The following is a 6,000-nucleotide window of genomic DNA, read 5'->3' on the forward strand; positions in this document are numbered from 1 at the left end:
CATTTGACTAAAACCCCCCCATGCTCTAACGCCCACTCCCAGGGTTGTAATCCATTACATAGGGAAGCAGTAGGTGAAGCAAAAACTACCTTGACTCTAAAAATATACAGTTCATAAGTCACAGTGTGATGGATACACAGCTCTAAAATCTCCTACATTAACCAATAGCGAGGGAGAAAAAAAAACACAAACCACTGAGCTCCCTCTGCAGGTCAGTGATAGAATTAACTGGCCTGCTTTCCATTCTCGGTCTCCTTGAAAGAATCTAAGACCCTCGTCAACAAAACTGCAGTTATTTTAAAATGAAATGAAATGTACTGATACCAAAATAATAATAATAACAATAAAATTAAAAACCTTTCTCTTGTGCATTCTACGGTAGCAGAGCAAAACAGCATATAAACAGGTATAGGAAATAGAAACAGCCCTTGTAATTTCAGTTCCATGAAAAAAATTCAGCAGGGGGTGATTAAAATAGCATGACTAATTAGAAAGCCAAAACCAGGGCTGCAAGACATTATTTCCAGCTCTGACGGACAAAGGCCTCCCTCATGTTCTCAAGCTGCTTCACAGAGAAGGAACTGGTAAAACAGAAGTGACAGAATCATGTGGAATCTATTTTTCCTTCTTTCACCTATAAATTTTAGTCACCTCTTTGATAGCCCTGCATCATTCTCCTCATCGATAGAATGAGAGTGTGTTAGGTCATGTCTTGAGATTCCAGTAAGCCCTAACAGAAAAAAAACAAATCTATGGTAATAACATAGGTTACTAAGGTATATACTAGAGAATTGAATTATATTAAAAGGGGTAGATCTTCGAGCTCATTTCAGGAGAAGGGTGAGAGGTGGTAATTTTATATAAAGTACATAACACACAGCAGGTGCTCAACAAAGGGTTGTTGAAGAATGAGTGCACTGCCATCTGGGGGGGAGGGGGGACTCTGCCCCTGGTCACAGAAGCGAGGCCTCTGCCTGTCTTTAATGGATGAAGAAAGTTCTTGAAGCTCTTTATGAGTAGCACTGGTGATATCTTGTTGTTCTTTGTCTAATTCATCACTCCAGGGATCATCTCCCTGCCTAGTCTCCTTATTTTAACTAGCTAAATGTTTTACATCTAAACCTTGATACTTTACCAAAAGCATATTCTGATCGTCTGGGATTTTCCTATTTGGAAGAGCAGTGATCTGTGGGACACATCTGGTTGCATGGAGGATACGGTAGGTTGAGAACTGAAACAGGACTCAGTGTGAGGTGCAGAATAAGAGCAGAATCTTCTTGCAAGTCCTTGATGGTGTACTTTCTACCAGTTCCAGAGGTAGAAGAAGTTGAAGACATGAATACTGAACATACCACCTCGAGATGAATTTTATTAAGAGATTTTATTAAGTACTCAGCAAGTTCAGCAATAAACTCAGGGGCATCTTGTGTTTTCTTAAAAAAAAAAAAAAAATTCTTCAATCTCATCCTGGAACATAAAAGTGATCTCTGGTTTCTTCTTACCAGTGTGAGATGACTCATCATCGCTAGCATTATCTTTTCTTCTAGATGTTTTAAGTTTTGTACTCTCTGGCCCTGCCCCCACCATCTCCTCCCACACTTCCACAGCCCTCTGTTGCTTTTCTCCTTCATTCATCTTTCTTATCCTTTTTACTTGTATTAATGCCTTCTAAAATGGAGACCCGTTTCAGATCTTCTTTGGTAATTAAATGAACAGGATTATTTTTCATTTCCTTTTCAGTTTTTTGGTGCATCAATTCCCTGAACAGTTCCGTGCAGTTATTTATAAGTTTTCCGCTGATGACAACAGGGTCGCTGACTGCCGCCAAAGCCAGCTTGCTGAAGGCTCTCATCACCTGTGGAAGCGACGCTGCCGCTTCTTCAGCTGTTAAAGAACTGGGCAACAGAGGTGCAATATTAACCATGTTCCAGAGCTGATGGCTTCCTCTACTGATGTTTCCACGTGATCCGCAGGTCCATGACCAACGCAAGCTGCTTTCAAGAAACAAGAGTTGTGTAGTCTTTTATCTTTTCTTTATTTAGCTCGTAGCACCTGGGAATCCAAGTCTGAACAAAGCATCAAATTCTAGATGGCCATTCGGCCTGAAAAAGGACTCCACCCAAGTACTCTCTGTTCTGGAGTAAATGTCAGGGATAAACACTGCCGTGGCCTGTCTCTCACCTACCACACTGCCTCGTAAGCGTCCACTATTAACAAGTTCCTCAAGCAGAGAGTAGAACAGCTGTTCCTGACATCATATTTTGAAATCAGAGAATTCACTGCTCTACCCAGGTAAAAGCACTGGATAGTCCATGGATCCACCTACAAAAGCTTCAGTAAATATTACTCCTCCGTAATTAGGATTGATGTGTCCATTAACAATTCTACGTAGTCACTGAGTTAGTGCCTGTGTCAGAAAGTTTCCAGGAAGATCATAGATTTTACAGAGTTCTGACATGGTGACCTGACCACTTTCTTGCAACTCATCATTTACCTTTTCTGCTAACTGATGCAAATAGTTCTCATCTACCAGCTGTCCCAACACTAGCTGAACATGCTTTTCTGATTTAACAGTGTCACCAGCTGTATTTTCACTATGAGTCAGATCCACATGGATCACCTGTTGCAGATCAACAACGTTTACTCGACCACCTCGGACAGAGAGCTCATCTCTTATTTCTTTACTGATTTGGGCTGGAGTAATATATTCCTTGCCATCAAGTGTGTGAACTACTTCTAGCTGTTTCTGAGCAATCGACTCATTCACAATCTCAATGCAGTTCCGCGCTGACAACCTTCGCGCGACCTCGGCGAGCCGCGTCCAAGGGACGGCAGCCACCAACCGCCAGATCTCCTCGCAGGTGTCCTTTCCTTACTCGCCCAGCTGCTGAAGAACTGACCACATGTCAGCCTAAAAAATAAGCCATTCCAATTAATGAGTAGTGTTATCAGTATGTTTTTAAGTTTGCATTTTCCTAGTGACTCAGGATGCTGAGCATCTTACTTGACAAGTGTATACCTTCTTTGATGAAAAGTCCATTCAAATCTTTTGCCAATTTGTTTTTTGAGTTGTTTTCTTATGGTCGAGTTTAGAGAGTTCTTCATATATTCTGGATACTATTTATCTGTCAGAGTTGGGATTTGCAAATATTTCTTCCAGTCTGTGGCTTGTCTTTTCTTCCTCTTAATAGCGTGGCTTTCAATTTTGATAAAGTCTGATTCATCCTATTTTCCTGTGGATCATGTTTTTGTTGTCTTATCTAAGAACTCTTTCCCTAACTCAAAGTCACAAAGATTTTCTTATGTTTTCTTCTAAAACTTTTATAATTTTATGTTTTACATTTAGGTTGATGATCCATTCTGAATTAACTTTCATATGAGGCATGAATTATGGGCTCTTTTTTATTTTGTATATGGACATCCAATTTTTTGAGCACCATTTGTTGAAAAGACTATCCTTTCTTCAACTGCTTTTGCATCTTTTTCAAAGATAGGTCTATACTGGGCTCTATATTCTGTTCTATCAATCTACTTGCCTGTCCTTTCACCAATACAACACTCTTAATGAAGTAGTAGTTTTTCTTGGATTTCAGAATTGTTTTGACTCCTCCCATTTATTTGCCTGTCAGCTTGTCAAAAAAAAATTCCTAATGGGATTTTGACTGGGATTATATTGGATCTATCAGTCAAATTGGGGAGAATTGACTTTGTAACACGGTGAGACTCCCAATCCATGAACAAGGTCCATGTCTCCATTTGTTTATGTTTTCTTTGGGTTTCGTTCATCAGTATTTGTAGTTTTCAGCATATATCCCCTGAACATTTTGATTCCAATTGCTAGGATAGAGAAATACAGGTAACTTTTACATGTCAACCTTGTATCCTGTGTTCTTGGTAAACTCACTTATTCTAGGGTTGGGTTTTTTTTTTTTTTTTTTGTAGATTTTTTTTTTTTTTTGTATTTTGCATATAGACAATTGTATTATCTGTGAATAGAGAGTTCTATTACTGCCCTTTTAATCTATAAGCCTCTTATTTCTTTTTCTTGCCTTATTGTACTGGTGAAAACTTCTAGTTAGTGGTGAGAGGGGAATATACTTGCCTCATGTCAGGTCTTATGGGAAAAGCATTCAGTCTCTGACTATTAAGGATGGTGTTAGCCTCTGTAGATACCCTTCATCAGGTTAAGGAAATTCCATGCTATTCCTGTTGTGCTGAGTTTTTATCATGAATGAATGTTGAATTTGACAAGTGCTTTTTCTGCATCTACTGAGATGATCATCTGGTTTCTTTCTTCAGTCTGTTAATACAATTAATTATACTGAATTTTTTAAATGTTGCACCAAACTTGCATTCCCAGGGCAAACCCCACTTGGACATGCTGTATTTTATTTTTATTGACTGGTTTTACATTTCTGTTTAGAGGGATACTGGTCTATAGTTTTCTTGTAACAACTTCGGTTTTAGTATCAGGGTAATGCTGGCCTCATATAATGAATAGGAAAGTGTTTTGTTTCTTAAATGTTTAAAGAATTCACCAGTTAAATCACTTAGACTGGAGTCTTTTTTGCTGGAAGGTTTTTAACTATGAATTCAACTTCTTTGATAGGATATTCAGGTTATCAATTGCTTCCTCAGTAAATTTTGGTAGATTATGTCTTTCAAGGAATTGTCAAAATTATGGGCATAGAGTTGTTGGTAGAATTCCCTCAATGGGATTCTATTGCCCCTACTTTCATTCCTGATATTGGTGATTACTGTCTTCTATCCTTTTTTCATGGTTTGCAGGTTTATCAATTTTAATGACTTTTAAGGAATCATATTTTTTGAAAAGTATCTTAGCAGGTATATTATTTTGAGTTAACAGGTTTTTTTCTTTGAGCACTTTAAAGATTTCCCTTCCATCGTCTTCCAGCTGGAGTGGTTTCTGATGAGAAGTCCTGGGATTCATGGCATTGGTCCTCTATACTAATGCATCTTTTTTCTCTAGCTGTCTTTAAGAATTTTTTCTTTGTCTTTGGTTTTCAGCAGTTTGAATATGAAAGCCCACAAGTGAGTGTGTATGTGGTGTGTTGGTATCTATCCTGCTTGATGTTCTCTGAGCTTCTTGATCTGATATTTGTATCTGTTATTAATTTTAGAAAGTTCTCAACCAAATATTTATTCTGCCATATTCTTTCTCTCATCCTTCTTGCATTCCAGTTACACATGTTAGATTGTTTGTTACTGTCCCACAGCTTTTGAATGCTCTGTTTTATTTTCCACTCTTCTTGTTTTAGTTTGGATATAATTTCTATTGACCTATATTCATATTCACCTCTTCTTTCCTTAGCTGCATTAAGCATATTGGCAAGCCCACTGAATGTTTTCTTCATTTCTTTTACTGTTTTTTCACTTTTAGCATTTTCACTTAATTCTTTTTTATTGTAGCTCTTTCATAAAATTGTCCATCTGATCTTGAATGGTGTTAACCTTTTCCTTTCAGCCTTCAACATATTAATTATGGTTATTTTATTTTTAAATTTCTTGCTTCATTTCCTTATTTATTTAATTTATTTTTTTAATTTTTTAAAATTTAAATTCAATTAATTAACATATGAAATATTATTAGTTTCAGAGGTAGAGATCAGTGATTCATCAGTTCTTATATGATACTCAGTGCTCATTATATCACATGGCCTCCTTAATGTCTATCACTCAGTTACCTCATCCCCCACCCCCCTCACCTCCAGGAAAACTCAATTTGTTTCCTATATACAATGGAATATTATGCAGCCATCAAAAGGAATGAGATCTTGCCATTTGCAATGACGTGGATGGAACTGGAGGGTATTATGCTGAGCGAAATAAGTCAAACAGAGAAAGACATGTATCATATGACCTCACTGATATGAGGAATTCTTAATCTCAGGAAACAAACTGAGTGTTGCTGGAGTGGGGGGTGGGGTGGGAGGGATGGGGTGGCTGGGTGATAGACACTGGGGAGGGTATGTGCTCTGG

The 6,000-nt window shown here is 37.9% G+C and overlaps 1 pseudogene; it reads right to left on the reverse strand.

Annotated features, from left to right (window-relative positions):
* Positions 1 to 857: 857 nt before the first annotated feature.
* Positions 858 to 5,345, reverse strand: LOC117998421 (annotated as a pseudogene).
* Positions 5,346 to 6,000: the final 655 nt, after the last annotated feature.

This window comes from Mirounga leonina, unplaced genomic scaffold (assembly GCF_011800145.1).
Source record: "Mirounga leonina isolate KUSES-001 unplaced genomic scaffold, KU_Mleo_1.0 Mir_413, whole genome shotgun sequence".
Taxonomy (NCBI): Eukaryota; Metazoa; Chordata; class Mammalia; order Carnivora; family Phocidae; genus Mirounga; species Mirounga leonina.